General features: G+C 45.9%; 1 pseudogene across 1 annotated transcript; it reads right to left on the bottom strand.

Annotated features, from left to right (window-relative positions):
• LOC310922081 (V-set and immunoglobulin domain-containing protein 4-like) lies at nt 1–27,068 on the bottom strand (annotated as a pseudogene). The gene is made up of 4 exons (XR_014592770.1): nt 26,960–27,068; nt 5,714–5,890; nt 1,536–1,890; nt 1–401 (listed from the first exon to the last, which is right to left on the bottom strand). The product of XR_014592770.1 is annotated as a V-set and immunoglobulin domain-containing protein 4-like (transcript).
• Nucleotides 27,069–27,191: the final 123 nt, after the last annotated feature.

The following is a 27,191-nucleotide window of genomic DNA, read 5'->3' as shown; positions in this document are numbered from 1 at the left end:
CTGGAGCCAGCAGGGAGGGATGTGTCAGACTGCTGAAGGCGTTTGGCATTTCCTTTTTCCAGGCAGGGAAGTAGGATGCTGTTCTTTTGCCCTGCAGGCAGATGTTCTCCTCCCAGCTGTGGCTGTGGGCACTCACCTGTCACCATCAGCTGCACAGCACGGCCCCAGCCCTGTTCTCTCCCTCACAGAAATACATGTCCCACTGTCTGAGGGCCGCAGGCTGGGCCACACCAGCTCAGCCCCACTTCTCAGGAGCACGGCTTTGCCCACCAGAGTGCTCCGAAACCAGCGGTAGCTGAGGGGAGGGGACCCGCTGGCCTTGCAGGTCAGGCTGGTGCTGGCTCCAGTCGAGACCATCAGCCCCAGCTCTCCAGCTCTGATGATGGGCTTGGTGGCTGCCACTGAAAGACAAAGCAGAGGGGCTGTTGTGGTTTGAAAGCAAAACGAATGAGAGGCTCCAAGTCAGAGATATAATTTAATAAGAAGGAAGGTAAAAAGGTAAAAGTAAAATAAGATAAATGCAATAACACAAAGGATCACTGACAGAGTCAGAATACAACCTGAGCAGGATGGTGGAAGCAGTCCAGGTGAAGTGCTCTTCCTGAAGCAGTGATCCTGTAGAAAGGTCTGGTAGCTCTGCTCCTCTGGGAATCCAGTGGATAAGTGCCACTTGCACTGTCCCACATACCAGCTTATATCCAGGTGAGAATGCTTGGCTCCTCCCCCTGGGCAGAGCATCTCACAATAGGATGAGGAGTTGTGAAGTGGGTCCTTGATGGCCCATTAAACAGAGATAGCTCCTGGAGGGAGTTACCTGTGACTCATGGGCAAGGCGATAATGGGCCATTAGCAGAAGACACCCCAAAGGTCATTAGCAGAAGACACCCCAAATGCCATTAGCAGAAGAGGCAGGGGCTTGGGAAAACACTAGCCCACCTGGTTTCAACAGTTCATGAAGATGGTGATAGAATAAATACTTTGTGTACATCCTACACTGCAACCCAGGACAGGGGCCCAGGTCATGGAGCCCTGGCTGTGGTGGGGACAGTCCCCCTGCCGCAGCAGTTCTTGCTCTTGCTGTTGGTGCCTTCCCAGGAGGAAGCATCTCAGCTCTCACATCACCTCCCTGCACAGGATGAGCTCAACTGTGCCACACATGGTGTTCTGCAGTTGCTGTGCCTCTGTAAACCTCCCACACTGGGCAGAGGGAGGACAAGCACATGCTGGAGAAATTTAGTCAAAGAACAGCCATGCACTATCCCTGGTACTTCCCCATTTCTGCATGCCCCGGGGAAACATTGAGCCATTGGTTACAGATAGAGCAAGGGATGAACTGGTACTTGAGGAGCCACAGATCCTCCCCGAGCTGTAGGGTGCTGTGTCCTGGGCAAAATTTCTCTGATTTATTTGCTGCTTCTTGCTGGAGGCTGACACTGATCAGCAAAACGCTTCTGCATGGAAACATGCAGTCACTGCCTACTCGCTCTAATTCTCAAAAGCCTTCTCCTCCTTAACAGCCTTCTTCTTGGATTTACCTTTAACAACCTCCAATTTAGTGGTGATCTCCTTTGCTATAAGGCTGTTCTTGCTGTCTCTCCAGTTGACCTGGCAGGTGTAGGTTCCTCTGTCAGAGATTTCCAGGTTCATGATGAGGAGAGACATTTCCTGGGGCATCCTTTGGAATGCTGACTCTGTCCCTGTGCTCAGACAGGAGAACATGGTCACTGGAGCCATCCCTCTGAAAGATGCTGCCTGAACCCTTGTCATGTACCACAGTCCAGGTGAGAGTTTGCTGCACAAAGTCCTCCACAGGCACATAGGCACAAGGCAGAGTGATAGACTCCTTCCAGACACCTTTGATCTCACTGGGGCCACTCAGGTCCAGAAAAGCTGCAGGAAGAAAGGAGGATGAAAATTAAGCCACAGAGCAGCCAGGGTGAAGACAGCACCCAGGTGGTGAAGCCATGGCAAGAGCATTGGGAAAGAGAACCCACCAGATGAGAAACACAGGCAGTCAGTGGGGAGTGTGAGGGTTTAGCTGCTCAGGGGTGGGTTAACTAAAAATCAGTGTGGCATGAGGCAGACGGGTAGGAGGCAGCTGAGGGCCAGGGGCACTGACTCCTGCCATGTGTGCAGCCTGGCTCTCTTGCTCTGCCTGCTGCTTTCCTGCCACCACCAGCACTGAGTAAAGCACAGGGTCAGAGTTACTGGATAACTTAGTCCTGAGGGGAAGGAGTTGGTCTAAAGTCCAAGTTGCAGCTCCCTGGTCTCAGCCAGTGTCTGCTCCAGACATCACCCTTGGGGCTTCTGAGGAACAGCAAAGACTTCCCTCCTCCACTGTCTATTTGTTTTTCTGAAACACACCACTCTCTCAGCCTAAGCCAAACATGAGAAACTTAAAACACTGGGTAAAGAAACCTAAAACTTTCTTTCCTGTAAAAATGAGAACCATTGCCTTTGTTCCAGTACATTTCTCTCTGTAGTGGTTTCAAATTCGCCAAATTTAGTGTCTGCTCTTTTTTACCTTTGGGAGATAGGATTTTGGAGAAAAAGGCAAAACAGGCCCCAACTTAAGGTAAACAGATAGATTTTATTAACACACACTAAGAGAAGCAAAGGGAAAGGAGAGAAAAAAAACAATACCACAAATGAATCTTCTAAACCAACCCTTTCTCCCACCACAAACTGTTCATTTTCTACAAACAATGTAAAGAGGCAAAACTCAGAACTCCAGGTCAGTACCACTTATACCACTTATAAAATAGTCATTCATTCAGTCTTTGAGAGAGAGAAGTCTCTCCTGTTGTTTTGGTAACTTTCCACAAGAAAAACAGTCTGCTTGTGGCTTCTAACTCACACAAAAGCAGCCCACCCAGGAGATTCTGCAATTGTGGAACCTCCCATATTCACATAGCCTTTCCTGTGACCACACATATGGGTCATAGACTCCCAGATTGGGGTGGCACTTTTAATGATAAGCAACTTTGAAGGCAAAGAATTCTTCATTCCAGAGAACAGAGATGTCTTCTCACTTCTTCACTGGCACAGGGGCTTCTCATCTCTCTCTGTTCAAACCTCTCATGGGATGACCAAATCACAACTTCTAATTCAATATTCACTCAGTAAATCACAGATACCTTTGCTTTAAAATCCACAGATCATCTGCCCAATTTGTATTGTCCACGATTTAAAGGAATATTTTGGCATATTCATATTACAGTCTTACTAAAACTCCCAGGAGATTTCAGCCTAGGATTCAGGCAACTTGTCATCTCTCCCACTTAAGAAGTCACTCTGTTCACTGACTTAGATATCTTCATATTGGCCCTTTACATATCTCTAATTTAGCTTTTTCTCTCATCTCTGAGAAGGGTTAGAGTTTAAAAAAGTCTCAATCTGTGTCAGGAAAGAGTTAAAACTTGCCCAGGCCTGCGGTGGTCATGTGATCTCTGCCCCAGCAGCCGAAAAAATTTCAAAGCCATGCGGGTGGGGGGGAAGTTGATGGATGCTTTCTCTTCCACCCTCTATCTGATGGTGTGAGCTGCTCGGAGCTGCTCCCTGGGGCCCGACATAGGGTGTGTGGGGGGGAAATCCCATCCTCCTCCTGGGCCAGGAGTGCCGGCAGCCATGGGCTGGGGCACGGCCCAGCCACGGCCCAGCTCCAATCCGCCGCAGCCCCAGACACGCAGCCAGCACTGCTGAATGGCAGCCCTCCACCTCTCCCCTGCCGACAGCCAGGGGAAAAGGGAGTTCAGGCAGCCGGACCACCCCACCTCATGGGCAGCAGCTCCTGGAGGCCCGGCCAGGCCCGAGGCAGTGGGGCCTAAGCCGGGCCCCCCTTTGCTGCCCATGATGTTACCTGGTCGCCAGGCGGGAGGAAGAGGAGGGCTCGAACCCAGTCTCAGCTTTAAAAGGGTATTACCAAAAGTTGCATTCCATTTTCTGAGTGGTCAAAACTACATACCAATCCAAGAACTGGCCCCTGATAGGTCCCTGTCCTTTCCAAAGAATTCTAAGGTCCTAGCAGAGCAATATTCTATTAACCAAAAAAACAAACTGTATTAACCTGACACTCTTATTCTGAGGACTGAATCTAAGCTCTCCCCAAAACAGAGCTGCCCCTGCCAAGCACACACAGAGACCGCAGGGCAGGGGCCTGTGCCCAGCTCAGACTCACCACTGCAGTGGAGAAAGGAGCTCATGAGCATGGCTGCTCACAGCACCATTCCCATCCTTCCTGGGGGCACAGCTGCTCCCTCTCCAGCCAGACTGACCCTCATTCCCCAAGCCGGGGTAAATCAGGAACACTTCCCTGCCTGGGCTCACTCTGTCACTGAGTGTCCAGGACAACGGCTGGTGGTTTTTCCTTTCTCTTTATCAGAAAACAAGTGTCTCAGTTGTAGTGATGCATTCCCCACACCTCCAGCAGGTGCTTCCAAATAGGGAAAGAGTTTCAGTTTACCTTTAGACATTTTAGGAAGTTTAGCTGGAAAGTTCTGTGGGTTTCTCATTGTAATTGGTTTGGAGCCAGCACAGAAGCATAGATTGGGCTCCAAGAATGTAACTCAAAGTCTGTTGTTACTCTCATTGGGCCAAGGGCCAAAAAGCCCACCTAAACTCTTAAGCACTAAAGAGAGAGAACAAAGAAACTCCATGCTTTTCGAGGTGTTGTAGCAAGTAGGAGACTTGTCTCTATACTGTGCTCGGCTTTGCCTTTGTTTTTGTATTATTTTCCTTCTTTATTAAAATCTTTTTCAAGGCACACTCAATCATACTGTCTTACTAATTGATTTTTGCCACGTCTCTGCCAGGTTGGACCCTCAGAGGTGTGGGTAAAACCCATACTCAGTGACCACAGTCAGAGGCATTGGCAGAGCGGAAACCCTTAAGGAAGGGTGCAAAGAGGAAAGTTTAAAAATTACTTCTATGCTATTTCATCATTTCTGCTGAGTATGTTTTTCCCCCTTCTGTTTTTAATTTTTTTCCTTTACTTCTTTTGATAACTGGGCAACCATTTCTTCCTCTTTTCCTCCTTGTGTTGATTGCTGACAAATAAGCTTTAGCATGCAATTACACACACACAGGTCTGAGAGAGAACTCATAAGGAGCTGAACCATCTAGGTCTTCACAATTCACTTTCTCACCAGCTTCTGTGACACCCACCACTATGCTTTAAGTTAAGGTTCATGAAACCCCTTAAACCTTTACATTACCAATGCAAGACAAATGATTGTTGTAGGCCTCTTCCAACTGAAATATTCTATATTACTCTACCACATTTAAGAGAGTAGGAATTCAGGTATACAAATCTAAAGCAAAAAATTTCCCAGGAGCTGCAGACATCTAGGCCATCAATCCCACTGCATCTCACAGAAGGATCTTCCCTTCTCACAGAGCAATTTAGCTGCTTGGTTTAATTGATTAATTGTTTTCAATTACAAGCCCTGATTGGGGCCATACATCCTGTCTTAGTTTGAATAGACAGGTATCTGCCAAGGAAGATTGGAGTCTCCCTTGGAATGTAAGCCCCCCCTCTTTTCAAATTATTATAAATTTGCAATTAAAAGGTTGTCAGGCAAAGATTTTGGGAATAGGTATAGCAGTTCTTTACTAGGGATATTAAAAAAAATACAAATGTTGTAGTACAAAAGAATAAGCAAACAAACAAACAAGGAATCCCAGAAAAAAACCCTGACAGAGTCAAAAATACAACCTGACGTCCTGTTAGGGCGTTGGAAACAGTCCAAAGTCAGCCCTCCTGGAATGGCAGATGGCAGATGCGGTCCTGTTGGAAGAGATGGTCCTGTGGAGCCAGGGGTCCTGAAGTGGGTCCGGTCTTCCTTTGGGAGTCCCGTGTGAACACCAGAGTGCCTGATGACACTTGTGGCACCTTTTTATCTCGGTAGAAATGGTTTGCCTTCTGCTCCCTGGTAGAGCATCTCACAATAGGATGATGAAATGTGTCATGCCATTGGTGAGCTTTAATGGTGTGTTAACAGAAGATATTCCCATGGGGGTAGTGAAAGACTGAGCAGAGATAAGAAACAATACCCCACCTGGTTTTTAACAGCTGGCTTGTTATCAGGGAAGGCAGTTACCTCCTCCCTTCTGGAGTTACAACAGATAAGAAAAAAACTCCCCAACCGAGCTTTTGGCCATCTCTTTGTTTTGGTCAAGTACTCTTTAAGTATCCAACACTTAGTCTCCTTGGTAACTTATGGGGAAAAAATTCTTTAAAGTAAATAAGGAGCAAACCTAACCCCCAACACATCCCTCCAGGTCCTTCAGACTACTTGGGAAACAGGTGAACATGAAGATGCCCAGAGAGAAACACAGGAACTTGTGAAAGTAGAAAATCTTTGAGACCATGAAATCAGGGTTTCTTAACTAATGATATATTACCATTCATTAAATATTATAGTTAATCTCTATAATTCAGTAATTGAGCACTATCCCTGTCTAAGAGAAGTATCTGTTTTCTACTGAAATATCCCTTTCAAGGGATTTTACTGCTTTTTGCTGTTTTCTACAGGTCTCAATTTTTCTTCTGCTCCAGTAAAAGAATCTCTTTTTCTTCATTGCATTCAGCTGAACTGAAATGAGCCTTTGCTATTGTTACACCCAAATTCAATATCCTGTCCTCAAATACGAGTAATCAGACTAGTTCAATGTGGCCAACCAAATCCCAGTCTCTGTTCTGGACACAGCCCTGCTGTAGTGATAGTGAGACATGGTTTGGGTCTGCAGTGGCACAGTGGGATCCTCCCTTGTGGCCCTGTATTCCTTCATCAGAAATTTCCCATGAGATGCCACTCTAGCCTGCTGTGGAAAAGCTGCTGTGGGCTGCAGTGTTCATGTACTTCTTGGTTCAAGGAAGTGTTATATATATTATAAAGTTGGCTTTTTGCAAGATGTGTGCTATATGATTAATAGGATATAGAATATATAGAATATAAGTTTTTTATTTCTGCTTTTAGAAAATTAGGCATAGTGGTAGTAACTGATGTAATATGCTTAAACTGTCTGTTTGGTTGGGATAACATCCAGTGAACATGTAAAGAAGACCCTGCTATTGATATACCAACTATCAGCATCTACCACCTGAAGAAAGCATGGACCAAGGCCCAAGCTGGAGGTGATAATGAAGACACAGCCACGAAACACGCATGCTCTAAAAAGGCGGACCCAAGGAGGGACCATGCAAAACAGTTCCTGGAATATGGGAACTAGTTTATGGAAAAATATGACTATTCAACAAAACTGATGCAATAGAAAGGGTATTTAAAGAATGTCTCTGAATGCCAAGTCACCCGGCCAGCCGTAATTTGCTTTTTTATCTCCTAATTGTCTTAATTTTTTTATTAAACCTATTTCTTAAAATTTACCAAGAAGTGAACCTAGTTTTTCACAATTTGGGGCCTTGGCCGGGAGATACCTCATCCCTGAAACCCCAGGAAATCCAGAGCAAGGGAGGCACCCCACCTGGGTTTTTGGCGGCCCAAAACTTTGTTTTTCCTGGTGAGAATTGGGGATTGCAGGTAAACATCCAAAGAGACAAGAAAGGAGAGAGAAAAAGCAAGTAAGGAAAAGGGAAAAGGCTCCCTAAAACTGCAGTATTTTTTGCTCCATAAAAACCTTGTGCACGAAGAACCTGAGAAAGAAAAAGGATTGTAAGTATTTCTTAGGGGAGCGGGTTAAAGGGGGTCTGTGTGGTGTGTGAATGAGACACTGACTGGGTACCCCAGACTGGTGAAAACAAGTGTGGTGGCTTCTCACACTGCAGTTCCGTTATCTCGCGAGGGAACGGCCAGTACAGAAGCGAAGCAAAAGATAAAAAGTGTGAATGTGACCCCCGGGTGGCTGGGACGGGGTCCCAGAGGAAAGAGGGGTTGTAAAATCCCCGGGTGGCTGGGACGGTCCCAGGGTGGGGTTGGACCCCTCAGGGAGGGAGCCAATAGTTTTCCCATACAATCCACTGGGAAAATGGGAGAAAAGAGGAGATCCCCTAAATGTTGCCAGATTGAGGGTTATGTAAGACCCAAGAGCATTTGGGGTTGGCCAAATATATGTGGTTTTTTTGCCAGATTAAGGAAAAAAAACACAAAAAAGCCTAGAGGTATAACTAGAGGCTTAAAAAGTGTGATAATCCAAGAACATCTGGGGGTTAGTTAATTACCTATAGGTAAATATTAAATATTAGAAGAGGGTACCATTTCCTTGTATTGTCTGCTTGTGTTGTCTGGTTGTGAAGGGGGGAAAAGTGAAAAGAAAAATTTATAAATAAAATTGTGTAAGTGGGGTAAGTGAATGTATATGTAATATAGACTGTTGAATTAAAAAGGAATTTTTTGTTTTGAAAGACAGCGCAAGGTACTGTACTACTGAGATAAAGAGTTTTCTGTGCCTTGGGGGGGAAAGGGGAAAGATGGTGTTCAGGCTGTTAGAGATAACAGAAAAGAGACTAAGCAAAAACTAGATAAAATCCTGAAAATGGGACAGAAACTTAGTAAAAAAAGAAAGAAAAGAGTTGCCAGTAGAAATACCCCAAGATAGCCCTTTGGGAGTTATGTTAGCAAATTGGGATCTAGATCCTTATACAAGAAAAAAAGACAAAGTAAAGATGATTCAATACTGTATGATTGAATGGACAAAAAGGGAAATAAGATCTGACCATATTTATTGGCCTAGATATGGTTCTTTTGAAGGGTGGATTTGTCAGGCTTTAAATATATTTGTAAATTCAAACGAATCGTTTAATCCAGAAGAGAAAAAATATGCTGCCTGCTCGAAAGGAGACATGGACCCTATGGGGATAAGAATTTTTAAAATATCAGAAACCCCAGAGACAGAGCAAGAGGAGAAAAAAGAGAAAAGGGTTTAGATGTATTGAAAATTTTACCTTCTCCATCTCTGCCAGCCGCCCCGCAAGCCCCTGTTCCCGCACCGCTTTCTCCACTACCCCTGCCGCCCCCCCCCCGGCCGACCCTGTTCCTCTGTCGGCTGCCCCACCCTACTCGGCCACCCCGCCCACCTTAGCCCCTGTATCAGCGGGTTCCCCCCCCCGCACGCTACTCCTGCGCCGCTGGCTGCTCAGCTGTCCCTAGCTGCCGCGCCTGTGTTTGTTCCGGGCCAGACCGCATGGCCAGGGGTCCCTCCAATAGACACGGGACATGTCCCAGCCTCAGTTCCAGCAGCATAGGCTGCAGCAGCTCCGCTGGAAATCCCGCCTGTCCCAGCCACGGCTGCTTCAGCCCCAACAGCTCTGCCCCTGATGGCTCTGGCTGTGCCCAGTGTAGCCAGCAGAGACCTCGTGCAAAAGATTCATGCCCCGATTTGGTTTCCACCGGAAAACCCTGTCCTGTCGGCGGTTCCGGTTGCAGCCCTCGCTAACCCCCTCCCCTCCCTGGAGGACTCAGCCCCAGAGTGGACCCCTGCCCCCACCCCTCCCTCTCTGCCAGTCCCAGCAACCCCTGCCTTTGCCACTGTCCCCATGGTAACGACAGCCGCTGCTGGCCAGGGGACTTCTCCTCTTAAAGGGAAAACGCCAGACCAACACAAGGATAAAAAACAGGAAAACTGGGATAGAGGGATTAATTTATTCCCATTACGAGAAGTCCCCATGGGAGGCGGAAGCACAGGATTTGTAAATGACCCTTTGACTTCTTCAGAAGTCAGAAATTTTAAAAAAGGAAATTAAAGGATTGTTGGAAGATCCTGTAGGTGTTTCGGAGCAACTAGACCTCTTCTTAGGGCCGAATTTTTTTTACTTGGGCAGAGTTACAATCAATTATGAAGATTATTTTTTCCCAGGAAAAAAGACAGATGATTAGAGCTGCTAAAATAAGGATTTGGGAAAGTGAAAACCCGCAGGGAGAACCGGGAGACCAAAAACTGCCAATAGAACCCCCAAATTGGAATCATAATGATGAGGCAGGACAGAGATCTATGAATGATTATCGTAATTTGATAATCAAAAGAATAAAAGAGGCTGTACCACGAGGACAGAATGCCAGGAAAGCCTTTGAAGGACAGCAGGGAAAAGAGGAAACACTGACTGACTGGCTCGAGAGACTCAAGAGAAATATGAAACAATATTCTGGAATAGATCCTGAGACACCTGCTGGACAGGCTTTATTGAGAGTTAATTTTGTTACTCATGCCTGGCCAGATATTAGAAGAAAGCTGGAGAAAAATGGAAGACTGGCACAAAAAATCACTAAATGATTTATTAAGGGAGGCCCAAAAGGTTTATGTTAAAAGAGATGAAGAAAAAGCCAAAACAGAAGCAAAGATCATGGTAGCCATGATGCGAAAAAGTAATTTCCAAAAAAACCAAAGCCCCCCGGTACCACTCCTAGATATTCAGGTCTTAAAGACAGGGAAAAGGAAAAAACAGAGCCCCAGTACAAACAAAATCCCAGGAGCACCCTAAGAATGTCTGTTTCTTTTGTGGGGAGGAAGGACATTACAAACGTGAGTGTCCCCACTGAAAAAAGGATTTGAAAATTTTCAGAGAGATAAACCAAGAAGAAGAATAGGGGAGTCATAGGCTCTATTTTTTAGGGGACAAATACCATCAAGAGCCTTTGATAACTTTAAAAGTGGGTCTCCAGGAGGAGAAAATAGAATTTGTTGTAGATACAGGTGCCGAGAGGACATGCTTATTAAATGTTCCCACAGGTTGTAATGTAAGTAAAGACACTGTAAAGGTGTCAGGGGCAAAAGGAGAAAGTTTTACAGTTCCTGTTATTAAAGATGTGGTGATAGAAGGTGAAACTAGAATTTGGATGGGAGATGTCTTATTAGTCCCTGGGGCAGGTAGTAATTTATTAGGGAGAGATTTACAAGTAGAACTGGGAATAGGCGTCATACCACAAGCAGGGAAAATGACAGCTAAAATTTTAAAACTTGAGCAAAAGGACGAAGATAAAATTAACAAAGAAGTTTGGGCTGGAGAAGGAAATAGGGGAGGATTAAACATAGACCCCATAAGGGTCACAATTGAAAGAGAAGAATGTCCTATACGTGTACATCAGTACCCTATATCCTTAGAAGGGCGAGAAGGTTTGAAGCCGGTAATAGAAGGACTAATAAAGGATGGGACATTAGAACCTTGTATGTCTCCTCATAATACCCCTATTCTGCCAGTAAAGAAGCCTGATGGGAATTACAGATTAGTACAAGACTTACGGGAGGTTGACAAAAGAACCCAGACCCGTTATCCACTGGTACCCAATCCTTATACTCTTCTAAGTAAGGTCCCACCCCAGCATCAGTGGTTTAGTGTAGTGGATCTAAAAGATGCTTTTTGGGCTTGTCCATTAGCCGAGGAAAGCCAAAATATCTTTGCCTTTGAATGGGAAGATCCACATACTGGAAGGAAGCAGCAACTAAGATGGACTAGATTGCCGCAGGGTTTTTCTGAGTCTCCCAACTTATTTGGACAAGCTTTAGAAACAATATTACAAACTTTCCCTACTCCTCCTGGAATACAAATTATACAATATGTGGATGATCTCTTATTATCAGGGGAAGTTAAAGCTGAAGTTGGGGAAGCTACCATAAAACTTTTGAATTTTCTTGGGGAAAAAGGATTAAGAGTATCAAAAGAGAAACTGCAATTTGTAGAACCTGAAGTGAAATATCTTGGACACTTAATAAGCAAAGGTAGCTGAAAACTGAACCCTGAGAAGATTGCAGGAATTTTATCCCTCCCTCCCCCTTCTTCAAAGAAGGAAATAAGAAAACTACTTGGATTATTGGGATATTGTAGATTATGGATTGAAGGATATACACAAGCAGTAAAATTTTTATATGGAAAACTGACAGAGGGAGATAATATAAAGTGGACCAAGGAAGATGATGATAAATTAGAAAAATTGAAGTCGAAACTAGCCTCAGTGCCAGCCTTGAGCTTACCCTCATTAGAAAAACCTTTTCATCTGCATGTAAATGTAGAAAGTGGAGTAGCTCATGGAGTCCTGGTTCAAGAGTGGAGAGGAGTGAAGAGACCAATAGCTTATCTATCAAACATGTTGGACCCAGTGAACCACGGCTGGCTGGTGTATATTCAAGCTATAGCAGCTACTGCAATCCTAGTAGAAGAGAGCCGTAAGCTTACTTTTGGAAGTAAACTAGTTGTGTGTACACCTCATGCGATTCGAAATATATTAAACCAGAAGGCAGAAAAATGGTTAACAGACTCTAGGATGTCGAAATATGAAGCAATCCTGATAGTGATGACCTGATATTAGAAGTAAACAAAAGTTTAAATCCAGCACAATTTTTATATGGAGAACCAAAAAGTGACTTAACACATAATTGTTTAGAAATTATCCAATACCAAACTAAGGTACGGGAAGATCTCAAAGAGCAAGCCCTTTGAGAAGGGGAAATAATACATGTGGATGGTTCTTCCAGGTGTATACAAGGGAAAAGAATGTCAGGATATGCTTTGGTTGATGGGGAAAATATGCAAACCATTGAAAAAGGGAAGTTACCTTCAAACTGGTCAGCCCAAGCTTGTGAATTATATGCTCTCAAAAGAGCACTAGAATATTTGGCACATAAGAAAGGAACTATATATACTGATTCAAAATATGCCTTTGGAGTAGTACACACTTTTGGAAAAAATTGGGAAGAAAGGGGATTACTCAATTCAAAAGGAAGAGGGTTGATACATGAGAGCCTTATTTTGGAAGTCTTAAAAGCATTAAAATTGCCTGAGATAGCTGTGGTACACATCAAAGGGCATCAAAAGGGAATGACTCCTGAAATAAGGGGAAATAATCTGGCAGATCAAGAAGCAAAAGATGCAGCAGAGAATGGGACCCAAAAAGTTAAGCTAATTCTGACTTCAAATGAGAAGGAGTTGGAAACTCCAAAATTCAGTAAAGCAGAAGAAGAAGAATTAAGAAAAATAGGGGGGAAGTCAGATGAATCAGGGAGATGGAAACTTCCTGATGGGAGACAGTTACTTAATAAGCCACTCGCTAAGAAAATATTAGAAAACACGCATCAAAAACCCCATTGGGGTACTCAAGCTTTGTGTGATCACTTTCTAAGGAATTATGGGTGTATTGGGATTTTTGGATTGGCAAAACAAGTAACTGAAAGATGTATAATTTGCCAGAAGGTAAATAAAAAGGTAATGAGAAAAACAACATTAGGAGGTCGAGAGTTAGCTCTCCGACCATTTCAAAGTATCCAAGTGGATTTTACTGAACTTCCTCAAGTCCAAAGATGGAAGTTTTTATTAGTAATAACAGACCATCTAACTCATTGGGTGGAGGCTATTCCCACTGTCAAAGCCACAGCCAATGTGGTATGTAAAACCCTTTTGGAACAAATTATTCCCAGGTATGGAATGGTTAATAGGATAGACTCAGACAGAGGAACACATTTCACATCAAAAGTCTTACAGCAAATAGTTCAAGCCTTGGGAATAAAGTGGGAATGACACACCCCATGGCATCCACAGAGTTCAGGTAGGGTAGAGAGGATGAACCAGACTTTAAAGAGAACCTTAACAAAATTAGTAATTGAAACCCAAATGTCATGGGTGAAATGCCTGCCTTTGGCTTTATTGAGGGTTCGCACACAACCCAGGTCAGACTTAGGAGTGTCACCTTATGAGATGATGTTTGGATTACCCTTTCTGACCACCCAACATGAAACAGGCACATATGATATAGGAGAGATGAGTGTTAAGAAATATGTCAATACAATTGCAAAAACCCTTGAAAATCTGCAGTTGAAAGGGATACTCCCTCAAACTTCACCTTTAGACTTTAGAATCCATAATATCCATCCAGGGGAATGGGTACTAGTTAAAACTTGGAAAGAACAATCTTTAACTCCACAATGGGAAGGTCCTTTTCAGGTATTGCTGACAACTGAGGCTGTGATCAGGACCAGGGAACGAGGGTGGATCCACGCCAGCAGGATCAAATGACCCGTGGAAGAACTGAAGGAATGGACTGTAACATCTAAACCGGGTGATACTAAACTGACTCTTAAACGAGGACTGAGTGGTAATGAACTGGGAAGAACCTAAATGACCCAAGAAATATACAAAGAATCATACCTAATTGGGAAATAAGGGCAAACTTATATCAGTAGTTTCAAGTTCAACCTGGAAGAACTCCGAAATACCTCCATTATCCTCCCTGTGGGGGAAACACTTCCACCTCAAACAGAAGGATTAGGACTGTTTTGGTCAGAGGATTCTTATATTCTCTCCTTAGGACTTATACACAGAAGAAGAGGAGTTACTACCTTCATCAGAACTATACTATATAACCTGCCTGACTCATCCCAATACTGAACATGTTAGCTGGGTTAAATGTAAATTAAAAAAATAATAATCAGTACTGTAAATTCACAAAAGTAACACACCCATTGTATAAAGTGTTGAGTGACAAATTTATTCCCCATCCTGGCAGAACTAAGAACAGCTGAAATAGTAACTTTGCTTTGTGTATGGGAATTACTAGTGACTGTTGAGTGGGAAAATACCTGAGGAACAGTGGGAAATTACAGTTAAGAAGTGTCAAAGACAATTCATCTGGAAATTAACAAAAAGGAAGGGACAAGGAAATAGAGGGCAAGACTGGGTTGGCCGCTGTACTTGCCACCAAAATGATCATATACTCCTGCTGTGGGTTGCAACCCCATAGGCATGGAAGGTGGAGGTATAAGCCATACCAGACCTCTGTCATTCTTTCTTCTGTCACTCATTCTCTGTCTTTTCCCTTATGGGATATCGACAAAGTCATGCCACAGATGCTATCATAAGTTATATATGGAAAGACACCGAGGTTCCTTTCTTATTACACATACCCATATTGACAGTCAAATCCAAATTAGATAATTGAATTCATAATGGGAAAAAATATTGGATTGCGGAAAACTTGGGAACAAGTGGTGACAGGTTGGGAAATAAATGTCCAAAAGGAGAAAGATGGATTTGTTTCACATATGCTCTTGGGAGTAAGGTCCAAGATTTAGTAAAAGAGCAACTGGTAAGCAAAAAGACAAAGCCAGCACAGCAATCAAACCCGGTACAAATCTCACTCCAGGATTTGTATACAAAACTGGACCAGCAATTAGAAAAAGAAATAGATATCTTGAGACTGAAGAAAAATCTGTTTGTGGAATTGGGGGAAAGAATAAGCCAAGAACTTAACATAACCAACTGTTGGATCTGTGGAGGGGCTTTGATGTCAGAGGAATGGCCATGGAAAGGCAGTGGCTTAGGCCTGGTTGAACTCCTTAAGTGGAACCAGACAAATATAAAAGGGGAAAACCGACCAGAAGGGTGGATTTTAAGCTCAACAGTAATAGGGGAAGAATGTCTCTGGCGCACTGGGAAAAACTTTCTTAATGAAGTGGGAAACACTCCCTGTAAAAGATATAAGGTAAGCAATGGAACTTTTACTTGGTGGATCCCAGAGAAACCAACTTGGTATTGGACTCAAAAGAAAATAAAAAAGGGAAATTGTAAATATAATAACGAAGATGGACTTTTTCAATGTAATGATACAGAAAAAAATCCCTATTTCGGGATCCCAGAAATATCCAAATTTTGGGAGAATATAAATCAACAGGAAAAAGATTACTGGAAAGCACCAGATGGCTTATTTTGGATATGTGGAAAGAGGGCATACCCAAGACTCCCCTCTAAGTGGAAAGGGAGTTGCACTTTGGGAATCATACAGCCAGAATTCTTTCTTTTACCAGGACCAAAGGGAGATCAATTAGGGATACCAGTTTATGAGGACTTAAAAAGCAATAAAAGGGATGTAATTGGAGGATTCCAGAAATGGGGGAATGATGAGTGGCCCCCTGAACTCATATTGGAAACATATGGGCCAGCCACCTGGGCACAAGATGGGAGTTGGGGATATCGGACCCCAATTTATATGCTGAACCGCATCATAAGACTCCAGGCTGTTGTAGAAATAATAACAAACAAAACTGGTCAGGCATTGGAATTAATATCAAGTCAACAACGCCAAACAAGGGCAGCAGTATATCAAAATAGGTTAGCTTTAGATTATTTACTAGCTGAAGAAGGGGATGTTTGTGGAAAATTTAATACATCAGATTGTTGTTTGAAAATAGATGACAATGGAGATGCTGTTCTGGATATAGTCAATGATATCAGAAAAGTAGCTCATGTACTGGTCCAAAAGTAAGAATCAATGCTAAAAAGCAGCTGGTGGGATAATTTACTGGGAATAGAATGGTGGAAAAAACTAGGATTTTTTCTCTTATGTGCTACTGCTGGCCTGATATTTCTTCCTCGTTTAATCCCCTGTTTTATTCGGCTGATCACAAACGTAGTTCAAGGCATGCAAGTGGTAACGATGCCTACAGACTCAAAATTGACTACATCCGGAATGGCAGAAAAGATCATGGTGTTAAAGAAACAAAATAATGTAAAAGACCCCTTTGAAGAAGCAAAATTGATCTATGAAAAAAATGAACGAATAACGGAGGCTAGAAAACAAGGAATATGGCTCAAGCCAAATGAATTATAAAAGAAAGAGGGAGGAATTGTTATATATATTATAAAGTTGGCTTTTTGCAAGATGTGTGCTATATGATTAATAATGTTGTGGTAAGGATATAGAATATAAGTATTTTATTTCTGCTTTTAGAAAATTAGGCATAGTGGTAGTAGTTGATATAGTATGCTTAAACTGTCTGTTTGGTCGGGATAACATACAGTGAACATGTAAAGAAGACTCTGCTATTGATATACCAACTATCAGCATCTACCACCTGAAGAAAGCATGGACCAAGGCCCAAGCTGGAGGTGATAATGAAGACACAGCCAAGAAACACGCATGCTCTAAAAAGGCGGACCCAAGGAGGGACTATGCAAAACAGTTCCTGGAATATGGAAACTAGTTTATGGAAAAATATGAATATTCACGAACTGATGCAATAGAAAGGGTATTTAACGAATGTCTCTGATATAGCAAAGCGTGGACTTGGCTGAATGCCAAGTCACCTGGCCGGCCATACTTTGCTTTTTTATCTCCTAATTGTCTTATTTTTTAATTAACATATTTCTTAAAAATCTACCAAAAAGTGAACCTCGTTTTTCACAGAAGGAAAAGACTACGTTAAAGTCAAATCACTGGAACTCCTTTGCAGGGAACAGAGCTTGCTGGAGGAGGGTAGAAGCCTACATTGTCTTGTACTAAGTCAAAGACAATGGTTTGGCTGGGGTAGAATTGTCTTCACAGTGGCTAATATGGAGTTATGTTTCGCATTTGTACTAAACACAAGGTTGACAATATAGAAATGTTTTGGTTATTGCTGATCAGTGTTTACATAGAGCCAAGGCCTTTTCTGCTTTTTGTACAGCCACACTGGTGAGGGGGCTGGGGGTACATGGGAGATGGGGAGGGGACACAGCCAGGACAGGTGACCCCAACTGACCATATCACATGACATCATGCTCAGTACATAAAGCTGGGGGGAAGAAGGAAGGGGGATATATGAAGTGATGGTGTTTGTCTTCCCAAGTCACATGTGGTGGGGCTCTGCTCTCCTGGAGGTGGCTGAACACCTGTCTGCTCCTGGGAAGCAGTGAATGAATCCTTTGTTTTTCCTTGCTTGTGTGCCAGCTTTTGCTTCCACTATTAATCTGTCTTTGACTCAACCTAAGAGTTTCCCAGCTTTTACCTTTCCAATTCTCTCCACAATCCCACTTGTGGGAGAGTGAGCAAGTGGCTGCATGGGGCTTCAGTTGTGAGTCATTCAAGAAGTGAGGGGTGGAGCTCCCTGCGTTTATGAGTGGCCCATTATAAGAGGTCTGTAGGGAGCGCAGCAAACAGGAGCGGGCAAACAGGGGCGTGGCCAAGGCAGTTCGCGCGGCAGTTCGCGCAGGCAGGGCAAGCAGGCAGGGTTGCTAGCTCTCTTGCTGGCAAGGAGTACTGTGTGTTGTGTTGTTCGAGGTGTTTCTACTGGCTGTTTGGTCTTGTGGTAATGGTTTCAACACGGTCAAAAACTGTTGTTGGTATTAGTGTATGTAACCAAGTGGAGCCCTCCAAAAAGGATGTGTCTGTACAGACCTATTCCTGCCCAGAGTGTTTGAGCTTATCAATTGTTTCAGGGGATAATGTGAAGGAAGCGTGCCTGAGGTGTGAGCAAGTGAATGACTTTCTTTCACTGGTGGCTGAGCTTAGGGAGGAAGTTGAACGATTAAGGAGTGTCAGGGAAAGTGAAAGGGAAATAGACTGGTGGAGTTCAGCCCTTCCATCTTTAAGGGATGCCCATCTGGACTCAGAGGACTTGTATGACTCCCACTCCCAGGCAATAGAAGAGCACCCGGTAGATGAAGGGGAATGGAAAAGGGTTCCTACTCGGGGAGGTAATAATAAAAACTTCTCCCAACCTCCATCTCCCAGCCAGGTGCCACTTGAGAATAGATATGAGGCCCTAGCTCTAGAGAACCAGCTGGATAATTTAGAGGAACATTATCTGCCCAGTGAGCCTCCCTATTTGGATTCATCTGTAAGATGAATCTCCACTTCTAACATCAAGAAGAAAAGAAGGGTAACTGTAGTAGGTGACTCCCTTCTGAAGGGAACAGAGGGCCCCATATGTTGCCCAGACCCATCCCACAGGGAGGTCTGCTGCCTCCCTGGGGCCTGGATAAAGGATATTACTAAGAGACTACCTGAGTTGATTCAGCCCACTGATTATTACCCACTGCTGATGCTCCAGGCTGGCAGTGGCGAGATCGAGGAGTGTCAAGGCAATTAAAAGGGACTTTAGGGCATTGGGTCATGTGGTTGATAAGACAGGGACCCAGGTAGTGTTCTGCTCAGTCCCTCTGGTGGCAGAGAAAAATGATGGAAGAAATAGGAGAACTCACATCATTAACAAGTGGCTTAAAAGTTGGTGTCATTGACAAAATTTCGGATTCTTTGATCACGGCGTAACTTTTTTGGCACCTGCTCTGTTGGAACCAGATGGGATACATCTCTCTGTTAAGGGTAGAAGGTTCTTGGCTCAGGAGCTGGCAGACCTTGTTGAGAGGGCTTTAAACTAGTTTCGAAGGGGGAAGGGGATGCAGCTGGGCTGCCTGGATTCAGGCCCAAGGGTGCTAAGCCTGAGTTAGGGGTGAAATCAGTAGCCCAGCTGAAGTGCATGTATACCAATGCACGCAGCATGGGTAACAAACAGGAAGAGCTGGAGGTCATGGTGCAACAGCAGAGCTATGATGCAGTCGCCATCACAGAAACGTGGTGAGATGACTCACATAGCTGGAGCACTGCACTCGATGGCTACAAGCTCTTCAGAAGAGACAGGAAAGGGAGAAGAGGTGGAGGGGTGGCCCTTTATATTAAGAAGGTTTTTGACTCCATAGATATTGAAATTAATGAAGATGGAGTTGAATGCCTATGGGTGAGAATTAAGGGGATAGCCAACAAGGCTGACATCCTACTGGGAGTCTGTTATCATCCACCCAACCAGGAGGAAGACGTGGACAATTTATTCTACAAGCAGCTGGAGACTGTGTCAGGATCATCAGCCCTTGTTCTTGTGAGTGACTTCAACCTGCCAGACATCTGCTGGGAACTTAATACAGCAGAAAAGAGACAGTCCAGGAAATTTTTACAGTGCATGGATGATAACTTTTTGTCACAGCTGGTAGGTGAGCCCACCAGGGGAGAGACTATGTTGGATCTGTTGTTCACAAATAGAGATGGGCTGGTGGAAGATGTGGTGATTGGAGGACGACTGGGGCAGAGTGATCATGAAATTATAGAGTTCTTGATAATTGGTGAAATCAGGAGGTACATCAATAAGACTTTTACATTGGACTTCTGGAGGGCAGACTTTGGCCTTTTTAAAAGACTTATTCAGAGAGTTCCTTGGCAAGAAGCCCTTAAAACAATAGAGTTCAAGAAAGCTGGATGCTCTTCAAAACAGAGTTTTTGAGGGCACAGGAACAGACTGTCCCTGTGTGCTGGAAGACCAGTCGACGAGGCAAACGCCCAGCCTAGATAGGCAAGGAGGTTTTGGATGAACTCAGGAATAAAAAGAGGATGCACCGTTTTTGGAAGGAGGGCCAGGTCCCTCGGGAAGTATTTAAGGGGGCTGCTAGAGAATGTAGGAAAAAAATTAGGGAGGCCAAAGCTCAATTTGAACTCAAAATAGCAACTTCTGCAAAGGACAATAAAAAGTGTTTCTATAAATACATTAATGGTAAAAGGAAAGGTAAGGCTAACCCTTGCTCTCTGTTGGATAAGGAAGGGAACTTAGTAACTGCAGATGAGAAGGTAGAAGTGCTCAATGACTTCTTTGCCTCAGGTTTCAGTGGGAAGACGACTTGCCTACAGGACAACTGTCCTCCTGGGCTGGTAGATGGTGTCAGGGAACAGAATAGTCCCCCCATTATCCAAGAGGAGGCAGTCAGAGAACAGCTGAGATGCTTGGACTCTCATAAATCTATGGGCCCAGATGGGATCCATCCCAGGGTGATGAGGGAGCTGGCAGATGAGCTTGCAAAGCCACTCTCCATCATTTACAATCAGTCCTGGCTCACTGGTGAGGTTCAGGAAGATTGGAAACTGGCCAATGTGACACCCATTCACAAAAAGGGTGGGAAGGAGGATCCCAGTGTCGTCCCTACATTTCTTGGTTTCAAGTGTTTGAGTCTTTGCAGCAGCTTCTCATGCTGCTTCATGTAAACAATATTGTATTCTTAGAAATTATCTGTGTTTTGCATTCTTGTTCTCTGAGAGAGAACTTGACTGATGGTCATATTGACCAATGGAGTCAGGAGGTTGTAACCTCCTTGGGCCAATCTTGGCCCTCTGTACAAAATGTATATAAGCTTTTGGAGTCAGATAATAAAGAGCTTTCCATGATTCACCGAGCTGCTGCATGCTGTCCTCTGTGAAGGTCCGCACCCACGTCCCAAGCCCTGTGCCCCCCCCCTTCCTCGGAAAGGCGTGGGGTAACATCTGGTGACCCCGCACGTGTGAGAAGAGGGTCTCCTGTCGCATCTGGTGACCCCGAACGTGTGGGAAGAGGGTCTCCTGTCGCATCTGGTGACCCCTCCGTGTCTGGACTGCAGCTGGGTCACATATGCTGACCCTTTGTGTCTGAACGGCACATCTGGACACTGTCCGTGTCTGAACGGACTCCTGACGTGGGAGAACAGGTCACACCGGTGACCTCCGACTGCGAGAGTACTGCACGTCGGTGGACCTGTCTGCCCAGTGAGAGACTGTAGCTGCTCTGCCTGAGGTATCGTGGTAAGAGATAATGATCTCTAAACCCTCCTCAGATGAGGAAACCCTCATGTTGGACCTTTGCCTTGAGGTCCTGAGGAGAGAAGAAGTCTCCTTTCCTGGAGATGCTCTCCAGAAATTGTTCTATTATGCTAGAACTCATGGGTTTTTTTGCAGCCTTGAAGAAGTTTTTTCTACAGCAGAGTGGAAGTCTTTGGGCGACTATCTGCTCCAGGTTTTCTTTGCAGATCGCAGTGTGAAGCTTTTGGAACTCATAGCCACCTGGAGCAGGCTGGAGAAGGTGCTGCCTAAATTGCAGCCTTCCAGCTCTGAGGACGGCTCCAGCCCCATCGGGCTGGGTGCCAGGGAAGACGGTGGAGTCATTCCTCCTGTTCCTGCCCCTTGGAGACGGGCGGGACAGCCGACCCCCCTTCCTCGCAGCAGCATGGCGGGAAGCCTGCCCGTCCTCAGCGCACCAGCTGAGGCGGGCACGGGGTCTCCTGCAGAGCAGACCCCTTTCCCACCCACGCCGTATCGGCGCTGGAGTGTGGAAAACCTCGGGGCTTGTGAAAGCCCCGTGGGACCGGAGAGATCAGCGCTCCCCACTCCTGTGCCGAAAAAATGGCGGCAGAGGCGAAAGATCGCCTCCCCCACTTCCCTCCCCCTCCGTGCTTTCCTGGCCTTGGAGGCGCCGGGAGCACTCTTGGATCGGGGGGGCGGGGTGTTTTTCGTGGACTGTCTGCACTGTGGGGCGTCGGTGCAATGTTCCGTGCGGCAGGGCGGCGCGGGATTGTGCCGTCCCGGGGCGCCGGGCAGGGCGGCCGTGTGCCCCCGCGGCGGGGACTTGCAGGGCACACACAGGTCCGTGCAGTTTGGCGACAAGCCAAGTGCCCCGCCGGAGCGGGGGTGGAGACCTGCCCCGCCTGTGAGCGGCGAGGCCGGCCCGGGGCGGGCAATGCAGCCTGCCCAGCCCCCGCGGGGGGGGGGGGGGGGCGGCCCCAAGGAGTGAAGGGGCCAGCCCAGGGCCACCCCGCACGGCCCCGGAGCGAGAAGAAACCCCCCCGCAGCGGCCGGTGCCACCCTTGAGAAAGGGTGGGCCGAGCAGCGCGGCAGCCGCGGCTCCGCTTGGGAATGCAGGGCTGGGACAGCCTCCCAGCTCCCCCGCTCCTCCCCGTGCCGATCGGGGCACTCCCCCCGCGCCTGTGGGGGCAGCGCTTGGCAAGCGGGACACGCCTCCTGCAGCGCTGCCATCTCCCCCCGCACCAAGCAGGAGCAGCGCGGCAGAGGCAGCTGCAGCCGATCTGTCAATTTTAAAGGGACAGCGCAGTCACAAGCGGGTGTTTCCCCGTTGCACAGGATCCCGAGGTCCCGGGTCCCCCTCAGTCTCGGATGATGTCCCAACCGAGGCAGATGCTGTGGGCGGCCGTGGGTCAGCATGGCGCCCCCTGCAGGGCAGGGATGGATTCCCTCGTTCTGCAGGTGCGGTGAGACAAGTTCTCACCCCTGTCCCTGTGAAACACACAGGACAGGATTCAGAGGTGGATGATGCCTCATCTAATGCTCAGGCTGGCAAAACTAATGCTAAGGCCAACAAGAAACAAAGAAAGAGAGTGCAAAAAAGAGGAATCACTCCTTTGTTTCTTTGTGGAAGGTGTGGACGGCCGAATCACATGGCAGATGTTTGCAAGGCAAGCCATGTGAAAGGCCAACCTCTGTCAAAAGGGCAGTGGGGTGCAAAGAGGAAGCGTGCTCGGACAGAAGAGTCTTCCCAGTCCCCACAGCCGATGGAGGTTTGATGGGAAAGTTCAGTCCCACACCCACCTCTCCCTGTCAGTGTCCCTGAAGGGACCAAAATTGTTTAATTTCTGTTTGAGTTTTCTGTTCACAGGACAAAGAGTCGGTGGTGAGAAGGCAGTTGCTCTGAAGTATTGAGCTGCCTGGATTTCACTGGACTGTTGCTCTGATCAGAGACCGTCCTGGAACAATTTGGAACGGACATTGCAATTTTTTCCTTTGCTGTTTGGCAGCTGGAATGGACTGTCTTTCAAGATCCATTCATCGCCCTTCGTGACTTGTTTGGGAGCTGTTGGACCAGGATCAGCTGGAAATTTCAACCAGTCCTGGGACGTTCCTGTGTTCTGCATCGAAACAGAACTCTGGGGACTGGAGGTTTTTTATAACACCTCCAAAAAGCCAATCCTCAATTGTGAATCTGAATGATTGTTTTCTGTGATTCATTTGTATCCTGCAGGGATCACTGGCTGATGAATGTCCAATTCCTTGCATGTTCTGGAATGGGTCATTTTTGCCCCATCTGCCACAAGGCGGCAAAATATTGTTTGAAAAAAATAAACAAACAATCAGTTGTTTTTTTTTTTTTTTTATTTGAGCTAATTATTGCTCGATTTCAGCCGCAAAAATGGCAATCAATCATTTTTGTAGGAGCTCATTGCTCGATTGATAAATGCAGGCAACAATGCTTGCGAATTTGATGGGTGCAGATTTTTGTAAAATTCATACTCTCAGTATTATGGGAGGAATTTGAATGGAGCTTTGCAAGCAGTGTTTTTCTGCCAAATGCTCTGGAGCCATGAGCTGTTGCGAGTGGCAAGAATCCTTTGGATTTCTTTTTTTTTTTTTTTTTGCGGCCCAAAAATATTCAGAAATTTAGTGCAAGGGCCCACTGTCTTTACAGATGATTTGGGAGGATGAGGTAGGCCAGTGTTGCTTGGAAGGATGATTTTGAGGGCAAGTTTTGGAAGCCCCTGAGGATGGGCAGCCCATTTGGTTGTATTGGGGCTGCTGTCATGGCATTTCCACAGTTTTCCCAGAAACTTTTTCATTTAGTCACGGATTTAATTTCTGTGGTCGACATGGCACACAGATGGGTTGTTCAATTTAAAGGGAGTCAGCAATGTTGTTTGTTCCATTTGCTGAAGAACCTTTTGTTGTGCCACAGAGGCCTGGTTCTTCAAAAACAAAAACGGGGAACACAGGGTGAAACCCCGCAAATTTAATTGGCAAAGGCTTTGCATGCCATTGAGCACCTTACAGGTGCCACAGAATTTCACTAACCCTGCAATGTGAAAAGCAAGAAACCGTGACCAAATGAAGGTCAACAGAGGAGGAACCACTGGTCCTCCCATGGGAACAGAAATTGAACTGTAGTTCATTTTCTTTTTTCCTTTTTTCCTTTTTTAAGGTAAAAAGGGTGAGATGTCGTCCCTACATTTCTTGGTTTCAAGTGTTTGAGTCTTTGCAGCAGCTTCTCATGCTGCTTCATGTAAACAATATTGTATTCTTAGAAATTATCTGTGTTTTGCATTCTTGTTCTCTGAGAGAGAACTTGACTGATGGTCATATTGACCAATGGAGTCAGGAGGTTGTAATCTCTTTGGGCCAATCTTGGCCCTCTGTACAAAATGTATATAAGCTTTTGGAGTCAGATAATAAAGAGCTTTCCATGATTCACCAAGCTGCTGCATGCTGTCCTCTGTGAAGGTCCGCACCCACGTCCCAACGTGTTGCCCCTCTAAAGGCAGGGGTAGCATCCCAGTAATTATAGACCAGTCAGTCTGACCTCAGTACCTGGCAAGATAATGGAACAGTTTATACTAAATGTCATCATGCAGCACCTACAAGATGGCCAGGGTCTCAGGCCCAGCCAGCATGGGTTTAGGAGAGGTAGGTCATGTTTGACCAACCTGATCTCCTTTTATGACCAGGTGACCCACCTAGTGGATGCAGGAAGGGCTGTGGATGTTGTCTATTTGGACTTTCGCAAGGCTTTTGACACTGTCTCCCACAGCATACTCTTGGAAAAGCTGGCAACCTGGGGCTTGGACAGGAGCACTCTTTGCTGGGTTAGGAACTGGCTGGATGGCCAGGCCCAGAGGGTGGTGGTGAATGGTGCTATATCCAGCTGGCGGCCAGTCACCAGTGGTGTTCCTCAGGGGTCTGTGCTGGGACCAGCTCTGTTCAGTATTTTCATTGATGACATGGATGAGGGTATTGAACCTTTCATTAGTAAATTTGCAGATGACACAAAGCTGAGAGCATGTGTTGACCGCTTGGAAGATAGGAGGGCTCTGCAGAAAGACCTGGAATGGTTGGGTCGATGGGCAGAGTCCAACAAAATGAAGTTTAATGAGTCTAAGTGTCGAGTCCTGCACTTTGGTCACAATAACCCCCTGCAGCGTTATAGGCTGGGGACCTTGTGGCTGGATAGTGCCCAGGAGGAAAGGGACCTGGGGGTTCTGGTCAGCAGCCGGCTGAACATGAGCCAGCAGTGTGCCCAGGTGGCCAAGAGGGCCAATGGCATCCTGGCCTGTATCAGGAATAGTGTGGCCAGCAGGAGCAGGGAGGTCATTCTTCCCCTGTACTCGGCACTGGTGAGGCCACACCTTGAGTATTGTGTCCAGTTCTGGGCCCCTCAGTTTAGGAAGGATGTTGAGATGCTTGAACGTGTCCAGAGAAGGGCAACAAAGCTGGTGAAGGGATTGGAAAACAAGCCATATGAAGAACGACTGAGGGAGCTGGGGTTGTTTAGCCTGGAGAAAAGGAGACTCAGAGGTGATCTTATCACTCTCTACAACTTCCTGAAGGGTAGTTGTAGACAGCTGGGGGTTGGTCTCTTTCTCCAGGCAGCAACTGACAGAACGAGAGGACACAGTCTTAAGCTGCGTCAAGGGAAATATAGGTTGGATATTAGGAAGAAGTTTTTCACAGAAAGAGTGATTAAATATTGGAATAGTCTGCCCGGGGAGGTGGTGGAGTCACCATCCCTGGATGTGTTTAAAAGGAAACTGGATGTGGCACTTGATACCATGACCTAGTTGAGGTATTAAGGCTGGGTTGGACTCGATGATCTTGAAGGTCTCTTCCAACCTACACATTCTGTGATTCTGATTGCTGGCTGGGGTGAAAACATAACAGGAATGTATCACTAGTGGGATCTGGACCAACCAGGAAGCTGAAATTCAAACTGCGTGACTAAAAAAGATGTGTAGGTATTAATTCACATATTTACATTTACCCTGTTGGTTGGGAGAACAGTGGCAGGAAAAGTCTTGTCCTTTATACAATGCAGCACCAGGCACCTGTACCTAAGGTGACTGTGGCAGCAACCCCTTGTTTCTGCTTTGTGCATCTGTGATACCATGATGCTGCTTTTCAAAACAAAAATCTTGTTTTAGGAGACAGCAAAACATTCTGAGCATAGATGGATGAGGTGGCATCACACAGCCCAGGAGAGACAGAGCAAAATCAGTTTTTCTTGTATTCTGGAAAAGCTCTGTTAGCAAGCACACAGGAGATATGAACTGATGGCAGGGCTCCCACAGTCGGTGTGGGGAGGGCTGCAAAAGTAGATCTGAAAGGAACATGCAAGGGGCACTTGGCACTTTCTGTCTGCACTCACCAGGCCTGGGAGTGTTCTGTGGATTCCCAGCACACGAGTAATAAGGGAGAGCAAGTTTTCCTCCTCAGACACAGAGTGATAAAGCCAAGGAGCCAGTCAGCAGCCATGTGCACTGATGCTGGAGAAGGAAGGAAACTGCTGCTGCTGCAGTGAGGCCCCTGCGGTCATGGGTAACAGACTGACTGCAATGGTTTCACGTTTGTCTGTTTCCTCAACAAAGTGAGGTGACGCCTCAGGCTGCAGTGGGGCAGTGCCCCCACCGGGGCTTATGACTCACTGCCTGGCCACTGGCCTTGGGCACAGAGGCTGGGCAGCAGCTGCACTGCGCTGGAGGTGCACTGGGCTGCAGATTCAGCCAGCTTGTCATAGCAGAGGAGTCTGTCCATAGCTTCACATGCCAACTCCACTGCCTTGCCCTTATCTTGAAGAGCACCATGTTCTGTATAAAGATCCTTTTTCTTGGCAGTGGAAATGATCAACAGTTCCTTACTTCTAGGAAAATCCCACAA

This window comes from Zosterops lateralis (assembly GCF_965231275.1).
Source record: "Zosterops lateralis genome assembly, chromosome: W".
Taxonomy (NCBI): domain Eukaryota; kingdom Metazoa; phylum Chordata; class Aves; order Passeriformes; family Zosteropidae; genus Zosterops; species Zosterops lateralis.
The sequence above is the reverse complement of the archived record's forward strand: the minus strand, read 5'-3'. Positions and strand labels throughout refer to the sequence as shown.